This window comes from Alligator sinensis, unplaced genomic scaffold, assembly GCF_000455745.1.
Source record: "Alligator sinensis unplaced genomic scaffold, ASM45574v1 scaffold348_1, whole genome shotgun sequence".
Classification (NCBI taxonomy): domain Eukaryota; kingdom Metazoa; phylum Chordata; order Crocodylia; family Alligatoridae; genus Alligator; species Alligator sinensis.
This window is the reverse complement of record NW_005841932.1, coordinates 2,933,749-2,953,980: the sequence shown is the minus strand read 5'-3', so window position 1 is coordinate 2,953,980 and position 20,232 is coordinate 2,933,749.

Here is a 20,232-nt window from a genome sequence, read left to right as displayed (position 1 = left end):
TCCCATAATATAGCTATACAATACATATTAGTCTCTACACTATATTCATTATTTCCAAGCATGAATATACACATATATTCACTTAAACGTAGTGGAAAATGAGCATGGTTATCTTTAGTTCAGCATTTGAAAGACCTGAAAAATGTCAAAAACACATTTTATTGTTTCTTTAAGTGATCTGTTTCTGCTGAATATAAGACACACTTCAGGAAGCAATCAGAGGAGCTATAGTATATGCAGAAAGTTAACAGCCACCACTGACCTATCAAATCAATTTATGACAAAGCTGTCATCAGACAGTCATATCTATTCATTTCAATGGATACTATATTCTATCTTGATAGGATACCATACTTTTTTAGATTTATCTTGATACATTTAGAGAATGCTCAGAGTAAAATGTAATCTATAGGAGTGAAAAATGCTGTAGAGTAGAAGGTTCCCATTGTGCTTGTTAATCTCTTGCCAGGGTGAAAAATACGACTTTGGCACTGATGTTTTGCAAATAGTCATGTACAGTTTTGAAAGGAGATCCCTCTGTAAAGCATGTATTAGGATAGAGCGGTGTTGCAGAACAGTCTTGGGCTAACTGCCAAATATGACATCAATTCCATCCTCAACAAAGAAGGATATTGTTAAGGCTAGTGTTAATGATGCTCTCACATTCTCTTTCTCCTTTCTCCCAGTATCAGCAAGAAGTCTCATAATTAGCTAGTACTTTCATGAGAACAAACTGTAAAACAGAAGTTAAACAGCAAAGCTCCAAAATGAAGTAAATAAAAAAGAATTAATATTAAGAAACAGATTTAGCTAATATTTCTATGGAAATAGTTTGCCAGTTTATAATTTCCTCTCTGCTTCTTAAGCTGCATTTGTCAGCTTTATCTATATCTATATATCACAGTGGGAAAGTGTTCAGACTGAAGGTTGTATCAAATGAAACTCAAGCAGGCCTTTTGCCACAGGGTAGAATTTAATTGTCCTGGATCCTCCAACCTTAAAACATGAGCATAATCACATTGTATCTAGGAGCTTTGGCTTTCGTGGAACTCCTTGTGTAAGTAAAGATTACACAAATGAATAAGCATTGCAAGGCCAGATAGTATGCATATTCTGCAATGTGTAGTATTGAGTGTACAGTGTAGATCATACTTGGACTCTTGCTGCACAAGTATTTTATATTTTATAGGCTGTACTTTATTACATTGAAGACATGTTAAATCCAAAAGGTTTTGCCTATAATAACCACACTAGATTGCTGCATATATCAATCACTGGAAGATATAAAACACAGTTTCCTAGAACTATTTTTTTATACATCAATTTTACTTTCTACAGTTTATCATTAAAAATATAAGACTTTGGAATAATTTCAGAGTTGATATACAACCAATGCAGTCCAGCTGACTGGTAAGATTTCAGTGATGATTTAAATCCTGTGCATTTTGTGTCTTGCATAAAACAAAAATAAAGCAACCAAAAACATCAGTGAGAGATGAGCATCTAGCTGTTTTTTGTGTGTTTGTACATATCCCCCAAGGTAAACAGAAACAAATATAGGATGAGTCCACAGGTCATAAGAAAGACTAAATAATAAGGGCCAAAGTGCAAGTCTTTATAGGTACTGGTATGTTGGCAAACAGTTTCTCATAGATATGCGCCCAATAACTTTTAAAGTCAGTGGGAACCCTTCTGTGAGTAACTACTCCCCAGTGTAAGATAAGTCCAGTTCTACCTGCGTGCTTACAAATAGGATTTGTTATGATATGTATTTAAAATATTTGGATGTGACTATTAAACACTATAAAATTTACTCCATGTTCAGTGATTTTAATCAGCATTTTGTGATTTTAGTCAGTCCTCAAAGCAGAGGATTTCAATGAAGCATAAATAAACGTACTCAGTCCCTCTAACAAGATGTAGTGAAATAAGTATATTCACAGTGAATAAATCTATGGCATTGAATGGACAGGAAATTCCACACACTCCACTGAGGAGTGGTAGTAGTAATACTATGGACCCTGCTACACATTCAAATTAAAGCTGGATAGGAACCAGCTACAAAATTGTTACACATTTTCAAGCACTACTTTTATAGCTGACTGGTTCTTTTTGTAGCTGGATAGTAAATTTTATAATTTTTAATTACTTTGCACGTGTGGCGGGTCTAAGTTTATTGCAAAATTAACTAGTTAATTGTGTAATATATGTTAACATTTAGCAAGGGCTAAAGAGGTGCATACTGAAAGCTAAAAATAGAGATCTGATGCACTCCCCCTGAGCAATCAAAAAACAAAACAAGTACTGAAGAGTAACTGATAGATCACCAGGGTGGATGACTATACCACTTCTGGGGGAGACTGTTCCAAACTCTCAGCACTCAGCTTGTAAAAGAAGTTTTTCCTTATGTCTAGCCTGCAGTGATTTTCAATCAGCTTGTGCCCATTATTTCTTTTCCTCCCCTGGGGGGCCTTGGTGAATAGATGCTCCCCCAGACTCTGATGTACTTATAGACTGCAACCAAGTCCAGCCTGAGTCTTCCCTTCAACAGGCTGAACATTCCCAAGTTCCTCAGCCTCTCCTTATACATCTTGGTCTCCAGGCCATTAATCATGTGTGTGGCCCTCCTCTGGATTTTCTCAAGCTTTTCCACATCTTTCTTGAAGTGCAGCACTCAAAACTGGATGCAGAATTCCAGTTGTGGTCTCATCAAGGTTGAGTAAAGTGGGAGGATGACATCCTTTTGTAACAGCCAGAACCAGAGGGATTAATAAGCAATAATATGTGCTTCTTGGAGGCATTTGGTATTTTGCCTAAACAGGTAATAGTAATATAAAGCTTGTAAGTTTGTAAACTGCAAATGTAACTTGTCTGTCATAAGTTTAACCAAAATGATAAATTAACTGTTCATGGAACTGACTAGGCCCCATAGGCAAAGCTGTAGCTGTGAGATAAACTGGCCTAACGGTTTTTTGCTCGGGGTCAGCCTTAGCGATAAAAACTGGATCTAATTGCTTGGCACACCCAACACATTCCAGGAAAGCACAGCCCAAGAAAGCATATTCAACTGAAGCCTAAAATGGGTTGAGATTTAGGCAGAGCGATGTCAATTTCAAACCTAAAGATACTGCATCATAATTTGCTTATTGGATAAACCCGAGTCTGGGTAATAACCTTTTATGATAATTTTAACATCTTTCAATCCCATAGGGTATCAGCTATAGGGCAACGTTGTGAGTGGCCCTGAGGCCAACAGATTAACATAAGACTAGGTATAAAAAGCACATTGCATCAGGTAACTAGCAGGAAGGAGGGAACAGAACGGTCATTTCTGTTCCACGCCCGGACCCCAGACTCCCTATGTGAGAGAGGATTGGATCCTGATCAAGGGACCTTCCCTGGTAATCCCTCTGACAGTGTCAATCATCGGGGACGCCTGACTTTGCTGGAATCACTTGGCGCGCACCTGGCACTGAGGGACTATCGATAAGTTGCCAACCCATGTCTGTCTATTTGTTGTTTTGAACATCCCAATGTGGCTAATACCCTCACAGTGCCCAGTTGGCCTGCGACAGATCTATCTATCTATCTATCTATCTGTTGTTATTATTTACTATTAGCTCTTTAATACTGCATTATCTGCTCATCACATTTATCTTTCTGTTAACTGTTGTGTGTGCGTGTGTGTAAGCTATAATAAATTTGCCTTTATTTCACTCCTAACTTTGCCTCCTCGATCCAAAACTGAATCAAACAGCCCAGTTGGCCTGTGATAAAATTGATACACTCACAGTGCCCAGCTGGCCTGTGATACCTTTGCCTTTCTCAAAATACCTTGGTGGATGCATGCCAGTGTTTGGTTAGCTCTGCCTGCTACGGCATCACATCGGTGGCTCATGTTTATTTTGTTGTCAGTCATGACTCCCAGGTCTCATTCAGCTGTGGTGCTGGCAAGCAGAGCACTGCTGAGCCTGTAAGTGTATTGTGGGTTATTTATCCCCAGACAGAGCACTTCATGTTTCTCTCTATTAAATGACATCAGGTTGAGGTCTGCCCACTTCACGAGCCTGTCCAGGTCAGGCTGTACTGCCAGCCTGTCTTCAAGAGTGACAACACTCCCCCATAGCTTGGTGTCATCAGTGACTTTTGCCAGATTGCTTGTAATACCTGAATCCAAATCATTAATGAACATGTTGAAGAGCACTGGTCCAAGTAATGTCCCCTGAGGGACAGCACTGGTCACCATTCACCATAATGACTCAGTTCTGTCAATCAGTATGCTTTGCACCTTACCATGGAGCCAGTTACCGAGCCACCGGACCATGAAGTAGTCAAAGCCACATTTTCCAAATTTGACCATGAGAACATCATGGGAGACCAAGTCAAAGGCCTTTCTGAAGTCCAAGTATATGCCATCAACCTGAATTACTGTGTCTTTAATTCAGACTTATCTAGTAAGTGATTTGAATTTAGATGCTAAATGTTTTGCTAAGGCAGTTGTGAATAGGTAAGTGAATAAGTAGTAAATAGGATAGCTGTTCTTTCTATTCTCATTGCCAAGATAGGAATGACAACTTTTTGGAATGATGCAATTACACAATCTACTTTTCTTTTCCCAGTGATACATTCTCTTATTACAGAACAACTTTCTCAAATATACCCTTCTCAACAAGTTCAGTAGGTATTCTATCAACAAGACTATAAGAAAAAGTCTTTTAGATAACATAAGACTGAAGTCCTCACTATTTTTCATCTGATGTCTTATTGGACTCTTTTTGCAGGAATTACAATGATCCCTCTGTGCCCAGGCTAATTTAGGTAACTTCCTCTGTTGTTCCCTCAGAGGGGCCATCAATCCCTAGTGAGCTGAGGGATTTCTTAGAACCTTTAAGAAACACAAAGTTCACTTCCTGTCTGAGGCTGAAGTTTTAAATCTTGGAACTGTTTTGAGTGGGTGTACCTACATAGGGATCTCATGAATTTTAAAGAAACTCCTCACAAAATCAGAAAAAAAATTAGGGTTGGAATGGACATCTGCCCAACCCCCTGCTCAAAGCAGGACCATCCGCAACTACATCATTCCAGTCAGGGCTTTGTCAAGGCAGGCCTTAAAAACCTCCAAGGATAAAGCTTCCACCACCCCTTTAGGTAACTTGTTCCAGTGCTTCATCACCCTCCTAGTGAGAGAGTTTTTCCTAATATCCAACTTAAATCTTCCTTGCTGGAACTTGAGAGCATTGCTTCTGATACAGTGCCTACCTGTATTGGAGGAACCTACATTTGAAATGTGTTTTGAGATCCTGTAGAGCAACAGATTATATATTTAAGCAAGTTCTTGCATTTATAATGACTGCCTAGTGCACTTAAACTTATGGTGGGTCTTTCATTATTACTTATATGCCAATCATGACTATTCATAGAATCATAAAGAAGTAGGGCTCAAAGAAAACGTCTAGAGGTGTAGTAGTGTGGTTCCCAACCTTTTTTCTACTAGGACCCATTTGTAAAACTGATGGCCAGTCCTGACCCAGTGCCCCTCATGCTTGACCCTCTGCCCCCAGACCACCCCAAGTGTCAGGCATGGGGCACCAAGAAGCCCCTTGCAGGCTGGAACTCTGCCAGCCTGCAAGGGAAAAGCCACTGTTCGCCACATTTTTCTCCTTTAAAGGAGAATCCATTTTTAAAGTTTGTTCATGACCCTTTCATATATTCTTGTGACCCAGTTTTGGGTCGTGACCCACAGGTTGAGAACTGCTGGTCTAGTCCAACCCCCTGCCCAAGGCAGGATCATCCCTATCCAAACCATTCTATATATCCCATAATCTAAACTCTGCGCAGGACTACAGTCAACTCTGACACAATACAGACATGATACCCTAACCTGTCACAGGTAAATCAGGGAAAACGTGGCAGCCAATATCCTGCTTTTAGAAAAGACTGTCAATATATGCTCAAGAGATCCTATGTGCCACACCCCTTGTTACAGAGGAAAGTGAAAATCTCTATAGCCCATAGCAATGTGACCATGGCGTAAAATTCCTTTTGGAACCCAAACATGGTGATGAGTCTGACCCTGAGCAGAGGGGCAAGGTCTTATGCCTGTAACATTTTAATACATAGTTTGGTGTCCGAAAATGTCCAGATTCAATTTTATCTCAAAGTGTCATCTCCTTTTTCTTCTTTTTTTAGGGAGGTAATTCTGCTTACTTCCAAGTTGCTGAAAGCAATACATTTTCCATCAAGCCTTTTACTTCTACCCAGTAGATAAAAAACAATGAGCAACACCAAAGAAAATACAAGAACCTATTTTACAATCTATTTTCTAGATTGTTAACTATTTTAAATCAAAGCCCGTGGGCCACATGTGACACCCTAGGGGTTAAGTTGAAGCCTGTGGGCTCCTGAGTCAGATGCTCCTCCCCACCTCTCCAGCTTCTGTTGCTGCCACCAACACTGAAGTCACCTTCCTCCTCAAGCTTCCCTTTTTGCCTCTGTTATTGAGGGCAGTAGGGTATAACATGGAACAGTTGAGGAAGCCTGCAGCCAGAGGATTCAGAGGACCCAGGGTTTCAATGCAGTGCAGGAGCACAGCACAGTATAGAGTGAGGGGGTATCCATTGTGTGGTGGGGAGGGTGGCCACTAGGGCTGTGTGAACTTCAGCAGCTGTTTTGTTTCAGAGCTGTTTTGGCCCATTTCAGCACCCAAAACACTGAATCTGCATTGGAACAGGAGGCTGAGAAAAAGTTCCGAAACAAAAGGAAAGCATCCAAAATGTTTCAGAAAATTTCAGAAAATTTCAGTTTCAGAGCCAGGCTTGCAGGGAAACAAACTAAGAAGAGGGAGGGGGAAGAGTGGGAGAAGGACTGCTCTGATATTGACATCTGTAGCTGGCCAGTGTCTGTGATCTGTCCCTGAGGTCCCTTACAATCCCAGTGCTCCGGAGGAGAAACAGCAGCCTGCTGTGACCTCACACACAGATCCAGGGGCCTGTGCCCCATGGGAGGAGTCTGGCACAGCCCCACAGCCCTCCCGGGGGAACGGGCCCCTGTATCTATGTGCAGGATGACAGCATGCTGCCACTGCTGGCTGGGGCCAGCTGCAGCACCCAAGTCTGCTTGGCACAGCCCATGCCGAGCACGAGAACGGACCCAGTGCTGGTGCTGGCCCCAGCCGACAGCTGCAGCCTGCTGTCATCCTGCATGCAGATCTGGGGGCCTGTACCCCCTAGGAAGAGTCCAAAACAGTCCTGCAGCCCTCCCAGGGGGCACGGACCCCCAGATCTGCATGCAGAATGACAGCATGTTGCCACTGCCAGCTGGAGCCAGCGATAGCACCAGTCTTCCAGGTGCTCAGTGTGGTCTGTGTCAAGCACCAGTCTCAGCCAGTAGCAGCAGCCTGCTGTCATCCTGCATGCAGATCCAGGGGCCCACACCCTCCTGGAGGATTCTGGCACAGTTCTACAGCCCTCCCAGAGGGCATGGGCCCCCGGATCTGTGTATGGGATGATAGCATGGTGCCACTGCTGACAAGTGATATAAGTTTTGCCTTGAAAATATTGAGGTGCAGTTTCACAAAAAACCCTGTGGGGTTCCCTTCCAATCACAGTGCTCTGGGGGAGGGACATAGAAACAACACATAAAGATGTGTCTGAACAGTTTGAGGTGCACTTACACAGAAACCCTTGCCCCCATCTCCTAGAAACTTGGCATGCTTCATGCACTCAGAAGGGGCTACCATCCCTGCACTTTTCAACCAAGTCAGACAAAACATGGCAAAGTTATAGATATTTTAATGATTCCCCATTATAGTCTATGGCTGAATCTCCCAAACAGCATTGAAATTCCGAAACAGCTTTGCCCAAATCGAATCAGGACAGTGATACAAAACACCAAATTGAATCATTGTCCCTCCAAAAATGGCCAAATCCAAATCCAAACAGAGCCATTTCGCACAGCCCTAGTGGTCACCTAGTGTAGTATGATGGGGCACTGCTATAGTGTTGTGGGGGGCTATGCTATCGTATGCAGCCAACACAAAAGTTGGACAGCCCTGCTTAAAATAACTGAAAATAATCTCTAGGCAGGTATATTAGCTTATTCTAAGTTTTTAGCAAAACTCAATGAACGTTAATTCCTACATGATAGCATAGTTCTGTATCCTTTCCAGGCCAGTTCAGGTTCTGTTGCAGGTTTAGTTATCCAAGGAAAATTATAAATGCTTCAAATTATGCCAGTTGCATACACAAATACATATGAATAGGAATAAGCAAGTTTGAAAATTTTACACTTTAAGCCTGGAGGGTCAGAAAGTTTACTTGGGTGTAACTGACTGACTGATAGATGCATGATGTTATTCCAAGGGTGGGCAAAATATAGTCTGCAGGCCAAATCTGGCCTGCCAGGCACTTTCATCTGGCCTGTCGCACCCCTCAGCGAACTCTACCCCACCCAGCCTTTCCCACATACCATGAAGCGCCCACGTGTACAACCCCCCAACATTCCCTATTGGGCCTCACTCCCACCCTCCTGGGTGGAAAGGCTCTGCCCAGCCAGCAGCTTCTGTGTGGGACTTCTGTTGCAGCTGGAACCTGCTAGCTTGGGGCAGCAGGTAGGGAACCAGTGGGGCTGGTGGGGGGGTACAGTTCCAGCTGGGTGAAAGTGGGAGGGCAGCATGCAGCCTGCACCCAGAGGGGCAGTGGGAGCTCAGAACTCAGCTGGGCTGAGTGTGGATGTGGCTGTGGGTATGAGTGTAGGGGCATGTAGGGACAACCCACACATTCTCCTCATTGTGTGCAGCCCCAGCTGCCAACAGCAGCACCAAGTGGGGAGGTCAGGGCGCTTGTGCCCGGAGCAGGTTCCCATTAGGGCACTGCTCTGGCCAGTGTTGTGTAGGGGTGAGGGGAATGGAGCCTGCCTTATCACTGGGACTCCATGACATGTGCCTGCAGCTCCAGCACTTACAGAGGGGGAAGCCCATGCTGGAGCCAGCTGCCTCCCCCACCCTCAGCTGCGCTGGTCCCCGCACTCTCCCAGGAGCAGAGGGAAACCCACTCCCTGCTTCATTGTGGAGTCAAGCATGGGGCTTCCCCACTGCAAGTGCAGAGCTCCAGGCACATGGCACAGAGTCCCTGCAATAGAAGCAGGCAGGCAGGCTGCACGGGGGTGCATTTCTTGCCCCCAGCACAGCACTGGCCATTTCTATGCGGGCCTGTGCACTGCATGCCTGTAGCTCTCATAATCGTAGTAGGGAAGCCCTGCACTAGACCCCATGGGGAAGCAGAGGGTGGGGTTCCCTCCACTCCCAGCAGTGCAGGGACCTGCACTGGAGGGAGTGGAGGAGGTAGCAGGCTCCAGTGAGGGGCTTCCCCCACTATGAGTGCTGGAGCTGCAGGTGTGTGGTGTGGATCCCTAGCAATAGGGCAGGCTCTGCTCCCTCCCTCCATGCATGGCCAGAGCCATGCCTGCATTTGGCATGAGTGCCCTGACCTCCCTGCCTGCTGCTGCTGCCAAGCAGCAGGGGCTGCACACAATGGGGGGAGTCTGTGGGGAGGTCCCTACACCTCCCACCCTCCCTCACATCCCACACCCTGCCCCCACAACCCCCATTGACATATACATACACCTCAACATACCTTATGCCCCTTACACAGCCACACAATCTCACAACCCCCCACACCCTCTCACAACCTCCTCACACCCACACCCACCGACACACAACCACAGTAGAAGAGTGATACTTTATTTTGGAATTCTTATGCAGTCCTTTCTATATACAGTACACAATCACAAATTATGACAAATATTTTTTGTAATGAAATTAAAATATATTATAGTAGGTGTTTGACTTCTAGTCTATGATTTGTTTTTTTCTGGTTCTAAAATGGTAACCCCTCCCTCCCAAAAGGAGTATTGGGAGGGGAAGCAAGTGGAGGGACTTCTAGTGGCAAAGGTCAGGCATTAGAGGGCAGGATTTCTGATTCCAATGTGGTGACCAAGGGGTGGGGCAACTGGCAAGAGGCAGGGCTTCCCATACGGCCCTGAATAGCTCACCAAAACTTAAGGGACCCTCCACTAGAAATAACTGCTCACCCTTGTGTTACACCAATATGAAGGTTTACCAATAAGTGGGTTTACCTAGCCCACTGGCCTCCGCAGGTGTGCTTTTGCTGCTTTTGAAGCCTCTCAGCCAGTCATCTTAGATAACTCAGTCTTTATTCCACAAACAAACTAACAAATTAACAAACAAAAAAACAGCTCTTGCCTAGTCCCAGGCACCTGAGGAAGGAGACTATAGCACAGTAGCCTGGCCTCTTCTTGTAGCAAGCAATTACATCCACTACTTCTTTCCTTCCCTCCCAGCTTCCTCTTCTAGAAGTTTTTTAAACTTCTAGCAGGACATTTCCTCTCTATCCAAATGCACTGCAGGTAGGCTTGCTCAATAGGGCTGTCTGTTCCCTCTTAAAGGTCCCTTTATAAAGGCTGCTTTATTAAAGTGGCATTACCCTTATACTGTGGTAACAGCACCTAGACAATTGCTTCTTGCTGCCAAGTGGTGGTGCAGTATAGTGCAACTGCCTAGGATAGTTGCATATGTGGCTTCTCCAAACTCTGCGATGATTCAGTAGGTTCTGATCCCCTGATCTCAACAATCACACATTCTGCCATGCCAAACATAATCCTGGGCTCCCCCTGCACCAGCAAGTTGAAAGCTGGGTGTCATGGCCCCGCATGTGGGGCCAAAAATCAACTGACTGTCATCCCTAGCCCAGACAGTTCCAGGTCCAGTTTGAAACCACAAGTTGGGGACCAGGGATGATAATCAGGGTCCAGTTCACCTGGGGATGCCTGGGCAGACAACCAATTATCAAAATCTCAACCCTGGCAACTCTTGTAGGGTGCCACATCTGTTGAGGGGAGGGGGATCAGAGGCTCCCAGAAGGCAGAGCCAAAAGTTCTCACTCACTGGGGACTTAAAAACATTGGCTGAATGCTTTTATGGCTCGTTTGCCATTTTATGGCACATTAAATTGGGTCCACATGTAACATCTTTCCCATTTATGCTGTGATTAACAAAATAATTGTAGCATAAATGTAATGTGTACAAGAGGTCTTAGAAACCTCAATCTCATTTTCAAATATCACTATCTTACTTGGATGTATAAGTCTCACTGAGAGTCAGTGGGAATTTGACACGCGGGGACTAATACATTTGAAAAATGTACCTCTTGCATTTATTACCTGGAAAAGTCCTGCTGATTCATTTTGGTACAGTGAAAGCCTACATGTAGCAAATGCCAGTAGTAGATGTAGAATTAATAATACAGTATATTTCAACATATGACAATTCTTCTGCTGCTATGTATGTTAACCAATTAAAAGTTCTGGCAAAATGTTATTGGTTCAACCATATTGTGCGATATACCCTGCCAATATCAACTCTAAAATAATACTCACTTTCTTCTTTCTCTCCTTTTTATTGATGAAATGAACTACAGATTTCATAAAGCCCCCTTCTGATCCATAAATACTGCCAATATACACCTAGTTCATTTAAGGAATACAAATATTAGTGGCATGTAACTCACATTTAGCACACATTTCAGGACCTTTTAAATGTTTCAGGTAGAAACACATTCTAATTTGCATGCCTTCTAGAATTTATTAAAGGTGGCTAAGTTAGAGACGGGGGGAAACTCTTATTATGAAAAACACATTCCTTTAAGCTGAACTCACAGTTCTTGTTCTCGAGTTTGATTCTGGGTAACCCTGTGTAAAACCTGCATATGATGGACTTCCTTGCCCCTTCCTTCCTGTACAGCGTAAAGTCACAATTGTAGTTTTATACAGGATGCTTGTACATGAGTGCAGAGCACTCTGATGTGCTGTAGTTGCAGTGCGTCAGAGCAGACTCAATTAATCAAGTCTGCTGGAGCGTGGTAATTACTGCACTCCAGCAGCCTTCTGCATCTCATATATCACCATCCCCATGCTTAAAATGGTAGTGGGTGTGCTTGAATGAGCTTTAGTTCAACAAGCTTTAGTTCAAGCACCCCTGCCACCATTTTTAACCTGGGGACACTGACACACAAGATGCTGTGGCACTTTAATTAGAGTGGCTCTCTGCCACTGGCCTTCTGGATGATTTCAAAAGACATGTTTCTCATCTTTGTGTCTTACTTTCCCTTCCTGTAAAATTAGTATGTGCATAGTTCCTTTGTAAATTGCTTGAGATCTACTAATGAAAAGCATTATGTAAGGACTAGGTATTATTATTAAAAGGAATAACATGTTTTGGACTAACCTTTCCCCACTGTGGCTTCAGATATATTGTTCTTATTTCAGACAATGCCCTGAGGAGTTCTTGCAGTAGATGTTGTGCAGAGGCACACCACCTGCCTCAAATTATAATGGAAAAAACAGTGAAACAAGTGGTAGAATCTTGGTTTAAGAGAAGGGAACGATTTCACAAGGAGGCTGTACTTATATAAGAGCCCTCTTACAGAATGAAGAGAAAGGAGACACTCCAAAAGAATTTTCCTGCAGGTTTATTAGAGGTATGATTTGCTCTCCACTTCTTCATGATCATTATACAGTTGTGGAGATGCTTGTCTCTTCTGAAGTGAGAGAGGATGGATTCCTCAGTGCAAAATGCACACTTTGTTCAAAAAGAAAAATAGGTAATCCAAACTGAGATTAATGTAATGTACTTATTTCTGTAGAAGAATAAGAAAAGACTGAGTGAGTTCTTTAAAGTTTCTTGAAAGTTATTCTAATCTTTTTTTTTTTTTCCCCCTGTAAAATGTCCTTGATGTGTTTCAGTGAATGGGGTCCAGTGCTCAGTGACACAGTGTATATGTCTGTCAGAGAACATATGCTCCATGTTTGTTGTTTGATGTCAGTAATCTTAGAGCATACATCTATGGCAGAGTAACAGAAAATGTGGGAAGGTTTCTAACATGTTAATAAGACTCCTGTGGGGAGAGCTGTGGTAAGAGATTTCTCTGAGTAACTAGATCATATGAGCTTCTTCTGACAGTGGTCATATCCAGGTCATATGCTAAGTTTTGACATAGAGACTCCCCGGCTCTTGTAATCACCTTTTGACATCACCATGAAGTGCTATGTTTTTTCCTTTTTCTGTTCCCAGTCTGTGAGATTATCTTGTCCATCTCCAATACAAACTACCTTAATTTATGTTCACTGGATATTGGGACATGAATGAAAGCTTATCTGGCTGAGGTTGAAGGCAGAGGAGGTGATAATGATAAGCTGAAAAAGCAGTAAGAGAACACTGCTCCAATGAATCTTTGGGACATTGGTTAACCAAACTCCTAATGTGCCTACTGCTAAGAATTGTAAAGAGACCCTTTCCAGCAGAGACAATAGCAGGTTTTCTGCCCTTGGCAAAACCCTGCTGAAGAACAAAGGGGTATCAAGCACCAATGAGACATGTCTGTCTGTTCCAGGCACAGACAGAAGTGACAATTTTCACCCGATCTGGCCACAGAAAGCCTTCTATAGCCATGACCAAACACAAGTACATGGTTGCAGACAGCTTCAAAAATGTCTGATTGCATGAAAATCTGACCCTTCATTGCATGAGGGGTCAGATGAAGACCTCTCAAAACAAAGCATCTTCTGTGACTTCTGTCTGCCTGCCTGCCAGCCTAGAGCTGTTTTCAGAATGGGAGGGAGAAAAGGGAGTGGAAGAGTTTGGTTTGGGGGGTTTTCAGCCCCTGCTGGAGGGTGGGGTGGGTGTATTGGAGCCCCCCTTAAGGTGGGGGGTCTCCAATTCACCCACCCCACCCTCTATTGCTGGCTGGGGAACCCCATTCTGAAAACTTCGCAGCCTCACAGGAAGGAGAAGCCACTGCCAGGGGAAACAGGCCGCAGGCCCACAGCCAGCAGCTAAATTCCCTTCCCCCTGGAACCAACAGTGAATTTCTGTTTGTTCCAGGGGGTCACTGTAATACTTCCTGCAAAGCATTCTCACTTACAGCAAGGAACTGCACTTCTGTCTGTGTCCTCAAAGTCCATAGCTGCTACTGCCAGAGTGCAGTCTGCATGGCCTTTGTCATTGCTGCTACTGCTTTACAGAAAGATAGAGGATACCAGTGCCTTGTTAGTTCTACCTTTAAAAAAATGTTACCGGAAGAGGCCTGGAATGTCTAGGAACTAGTACGGGCAGAGAGCACTAGGACAATTCAAGGATATAAAGCTTCCAAACAGGTGACCCTGTGGCTTTTGTAAGTCCTTTTAAATTTTTTATTGCCTAATGTAATACTTGCTTTGCAAGGTTGGCAATATCCTTCTGGAAGACGATGGGGGTTCCTATCCAGGGTGTTTTCCCTCAGCTAACACTCACTAAAGTAGAGAGGAATATGTGTATTCACTTCACTTCAGGTGACAGAGAGACAGTTTGTATAGGTTAAAAAATATTTAATACCATTTCATCCTTTATAAAGGGAAAACACAAGATAAACTCTAATAAAATGCATGTGATGGAATATGTTCAGTCTATAGTTTGGAACACAAAAAACTACAGATCAATGCAAAATTTGCTCTCGATATACTGGCAATCTCAAAAAATTATATTAAAGTCAATATGTGGATCCTATAAAAAAAATTGCATGGAATTGTGTAACGGAAGACTGTATCACAGTTAATGTGCACATTGGGGCCAAACGGACTGTTAAAATACAAAACTTGCAAAGCATTTTTAAAATAATCAACAAAACTAAAACTGCAAAACAACTTGGCAAGGTGTAAACATATTGACCCCCACATGAATCACTGGCAAAGGCTGATGTCTTAGACCCACTGCACAATCCTTTTTAATGACTGCCTTGAATAGCAGATAGCATTAGAAGGCCGTTACCTCTTGTGTACACCTGTCTTTACAGAAGGTGAGAGACTGCCAGTTTGCTGTCAAGCAAATAACTCCAAAAGAGTTAGGAGTTCAGGCAGGTTTTATAAATGAGTATTCTCTAATAATTCTCTGAAAATTCTAGAAAAAATTATCAAGGAGCACACCTGTGGGAGCCCATTGGCTAATGTGATGTGGAGAGGTAACCAACATAGGTTTATAGCAGGCAGGTCCTGCCTGACTAACCTAGTTTCCTTTTACAACAAGGCCACCAATTCTTTAGATGCAGGAGTTGAGGTGGATGTTATCTATCTGGATTCAAGAAGGCCTTTGACAAGGTATCCCATTCCATCCTTGTAAATAAACTGAGGGGATTTGCCTTGGATGATTACACAGTAGAATGGGTAGCAAATTGGCTCAATAATTGCACTCAGAGGGTGGTAGTGGATGGGTTGATGTCAACCTGGAAAGATGTGGGCAGTGGAGTCCCTCAGGGCTCAGTTCTGGGGCCAGTGCTGTTCAACATCTTCATCAGTGTTCTGAATGAGGGGGTGGGAAGCACCCTGTCCAAATTCGCAGACGACACAAAATTATGGGGTGCATCTAACACCCTGGACAGGAGGAACCAGATCCAGGCCAACTTAGAGAGGCTGGGGGAATGGGCAGAAAGGAACAGGATGCAATTAAATAAGGACAAGTGCAAGGTGCTACATCTAGGGAGGAAGAACCATCATATCTAAAGGCTGGGGGGCAACCTTCTCAGCTCCACTGAGGTAGAAAAAGATCTTGGAGTCACTGTTGACTCCAGGATGAACATGAGTCACCAATGTGATGAAGAAGTTGGTAGAGCCAATCACATCTTGTTGTGCATCCATAGGTACTTCACAAACAAGTCCAGGGAAGTGATTCTCCCTCTCTATGTGGAACTGGTCAGACCACAGCTGGAGTACTGTGTCCAGTTATGGATGCCGCAGTTCAAGCAGGATGCGGACAACTTGGAGAAGGTACAAAGAAGGGCCACTTGCCTGATTAGAGACCTGCAGGGAAGGCCCTATGAGGAAAGGCTAAGGGACCTTAACCTCATAGTTTCATAGTTGGTAGGGTCGGAAAGAACATGAGGAGATCATCTAGTCCGACCCCCTGCCATGGCAGGAAAGAGTACTGGGGTCAAATGACCCTGGCCACATGTTCGTCCAGCCTCCTTTTAAAGACCCCCAGGGTAGGAGCCAGCACCACTTCTTTTGGAAGTTGGTTCCAGGTCCTAGCCACCCTGACAGTGAAATAGCACTTCCTAATGTCTAGCCTGAAACTACCCTCCGCTAGCTTGTGTCCATTGTTTCTTGTAACTCCCGGGATTGCTTGGGGAAACAGAGACTCTCCCAATGCCTGCTGGTCTCCCTTGACTAGTTTGTAGACTGCCACTAGATCCCCTCTCAGCCTTCTCTTTTGGAGGCTGAACAGGTTCAGGTCCCTCAGCCTCTCCTCATAGGGCCTGCCCTGCTGACCCCTGATCATGCGGGTGGCCCTCCTTTGGACCCTCTCCATATTGGCCACATCCCGCCTGAAATGTGGCGCCCAGAACTGGACGCAGTACTCCAGCTGTGGCCTGACTAGTGTTGCATAGAGGGGGAGGATCACCTCCTTGGACCTGTTTGAGATGCATCTGTGGATGCACGACAAGGTATGGTTGGCCTTCCTGACCACGTCCCCACACTGTCGACCCATGTTGGTTGTGGCATCAATGATGACTCCAAGATCCTTTTCTGTCTCAACACTGGTGAGAAGGGAGTTCCCCAGCCTGTAGGTGTGTTGCTGGTTCTTCCTCCCCAGGTGCATTACCCTGCACTTATCAGTGTTGAACCCTATCCTGTTCTCTTCGGCCCACCCCTGTAACCTGTCTAGATCCACTTGCAGCCTATTCCTTTCTACTAGCGTACCCACTTCACCCCACATCTTAGTGTCATCTGCAAAATTGAACAGGGTGCTTTCTACCTCCTCGCCCAAGTCACTGATAAAAATGTTGAATAGTGCGGGCCAGAGAATCAAGCCCTGGGGAACCCCACTACCCACATCCCTCCAAGAGAAGGCTGAGAGAGGACCTTGTGGTGGTGTATAAATTCATAAGGGGAGAGCAACATGAAGTTGGTGATGATCTGTTCACCAGGACACCCCGTGGAATGACTAGGAACAATGGCCATATGCTACTGGAGAGAAGGTTTAGGCTGAACATTAGGAGAAAGTTCTTCAAGGTCAGGGTTGCCAAAATCTGGAATGGGCTCCCAAAGGGAGGTAGTGCTCGCCCCATCCTTGGGGGTCTTCAAGAGGAGACTGGACAGGCACCCAGCTGGGATCACATGACCCCAGGATTGGTGACTCTCTTCTTGCCTGCAAGTGGCAGGGGGTCAGACTAGATGGCCCACTGAGGTCCCTTCCAACTCTATGAATCTATTATACAATCGTTTTCTCTTATTTACAACATATCTTTGACCTTTTTTCTTTCTATCCTGCCCTTCCTCAGTCCTACTTGACCCCAACATCACTACCTAAGTTCTAGTGCCCTGGACATAGGTCCTACCATCTTTCTTACCTTCCAAAACTGCCTCACCTACCTCTGCCCTCTTCTGCTACCCCCTTTTCCTCAGCCAGTTAGGAATCTGTGAAGCAGGCAAGCCCTCAGGTGGTCCTGACAGTCCAAAAACGACCAAGTAGATAATCTTCAGTCAGTTCCAATGACAACCTAGATGTGACAATGTAGATACAGGGTGAAGCAGTCACCCTCCTAGTATTTTCTGGCTACTCAGTGCTCCTCTGTGTAGGCCCTACCTGAACCACTGAATAGCTCCTACTGGCTGGACTCCACAGCTGTGTCCACTACTTTGTACATGGCCACATCCACACTTTGCCACAGTGCATGCTTCTGCCCATGTGTTTTGCAGCAGGACACATTGCCCTGCTGATCCATGTACTGCAGGGGCGGGCTGGCTGGAGCACAGGGTGCCTCAGCATGGGGCTAGCAGGCAGACAGCCCTTGCACTGAGGTACCCTGTACCCTAGCAAGCCAGGGAGTGGCATCAGAGTTCCTGATCTGAGACACTCTGCACCCCAGCCACCCACTCCCCAGCTGGCTGGGGTGCAGTGTGCCTCGGGACAGGGGAGCAGGCAGCCCACGGCTGCCTGCTCCCCTGTTTCTATGTGCCTCAGTGCAGGGGCTCCCCTGTCTTGAGGTCCACTCCACCCCAACTAATGGGAACAGCTAACTGGGGCACTGGGTGCCTCTGTGTAGGGGCTACGCAGTGTGCAAAGAGGGGGAGCAGGCAGCCTGCTCCCCCGTCTCCATGTTTGTCCCAGCACATGACATTTTAGCGTGCTCTGTCCTGCTTTTTTGTTCAGGGTTCTATTCTGCTACCAGGAAATCGCAGTAGCAAATTTTGCCTCAGCACTACAAATTAGCAATGCTGTGCATAGTTCCATGTGCAACGGGTATGGGTTGTGGTGCTGCACAGAGATTTGCACCTGGGATAACAAGGAATAATGGCCACTAATTGATTGAGAGCAGGTTCAGGCTTGCTATCAGGAGGCATTACTTTACGGTTAGGGCTGCCACGCTCTGGAATAAGCTCCAAAGGGAGGTGGTGCTCTCCCCTACCTTGGGGGTCTTCAAGAGGAGGTTGAATAGATATCTGGCTGGGGTATTATGATCCCAGCACTCATTCCTGCCCAGGGCAGGGGGTTGGACTTGGTGATCTGTTCAGGTCCCTTCTGACCCTAGAAACTATGAAACTATCACAAACTGCATGTGCCTGCATGTTTGGATCTGGCCCTTGTTAGCAATCCCCATCTCTTAGATTCCCAGGCTTGTGACTTCTTTTTTAGCCTCAAGCCTCAACTGCTCAAGTCCCAGTCACACCACTTACACTCCCCAAATTTAGCCCATAACACTACCATCACTAGCCTATGAACAGTCTTGTCAGTATGTATCATCTCTGAGGAGCTAAGTCTGCTCAGTGTACATGGAATTTTCAGATCATTTAAGCTGCAATAGCTATATATAAGAAACCTCCAAGTATGTGCAAATTGATTATTTTGGTGTCTTCTAACTTGATCAAAATGTGGGTGAATTTTCACAGGGATAGCAACAAGTGCATCCAGGACAACAGGCAACTCCTTGGCCAAACCCCTTGGCATTCAAGCATGGAAGCACTAGGGCTTTTCAACAGAACAGATTCAAGATTTTTTATTTTAAACATGGGCAAAACATGTTTTACCCTAATCTCATTCTCAGAAACAACTGAACCATTACAACAAAACAAAAAGAAAGTCAGCCTGAGGCACATATCCAGAAGGAAAGATTTCAGCCCGAATGGTTTAAGTTCAGCAAAATTATAAACAACTGCAAATGGGCTATCAAATTGGAAAGTGCTGAGCAATATTATTAATGGTATCAGCATTTGGTCTGCATATAATATAGGCTACTTTTTGCTTTCAGTTACTAGGGTCTTGTGTCTGAGTAACAATGCCTTGTGTAATTTTAAAGGTTCTTCTTGTGGTTTCTGAAGCTGAATCTTGCCATTTTATTTATATATATTAATAACAAGCAAATAGGGAAATAGCTAATTGTATTTAACTACTTCCATTTTTATTTATAATCAAGCACATTATCTTTGTATATAAAATCAAAGCAACATTTAAAATACTCCATTAGGATTTCAACGATACTCACTGTCCCACTTCTATTCTTTAAGTTAGCCTTTCAAATGTTACAATGAAGCTTTAGACAAGATTTTTTCCCAATAGCAAAAGGAGACAATACAAGGATAAGAATGATTATGATTGGCTCAAAATCCTGAGACAGATACAGGAATGCACAGCCTGCAGAAATATTGAGAGCGCATGTTTATACACATAAGCATAGTAGAGAGAGGCAGCGAGCTGCTGGGAAGGGATGGCCTCCACCTCTCTCCCCTAGGGAGGAGGTTCTTCTCAGCCAGACTGGCTGACCTGCTCCACTGGGCTTTAAACTAAGCCCGTTGGGGGACGGGGGGACTACTGCCACTGCTGGCCCGCTGAGCAATCCTTGCAAAGCCAGCAGATCATGGCGCTTCAGGGAGCCCACCCCTGCCCCAGCCCTGGTAAAATCTGTGGGCAAGGAAGGAGCCCCCCAGGGGGCACTTGCCTGCCTGTACACTAATGCCAGGAGCTTGGGGAATAAGCAGGAGGAGCTCATCCTCATGCTCAGTGCAAACAATTATGATGTCATAGGGATAACGGAGACCTGGTGGGACTCCACCCATGACTGGACCACGGGGATAGATGGGTATAACCTGTACAGGAGGGATCGTGTAGAGAAAAGGGGCGGGGGGGTAGCT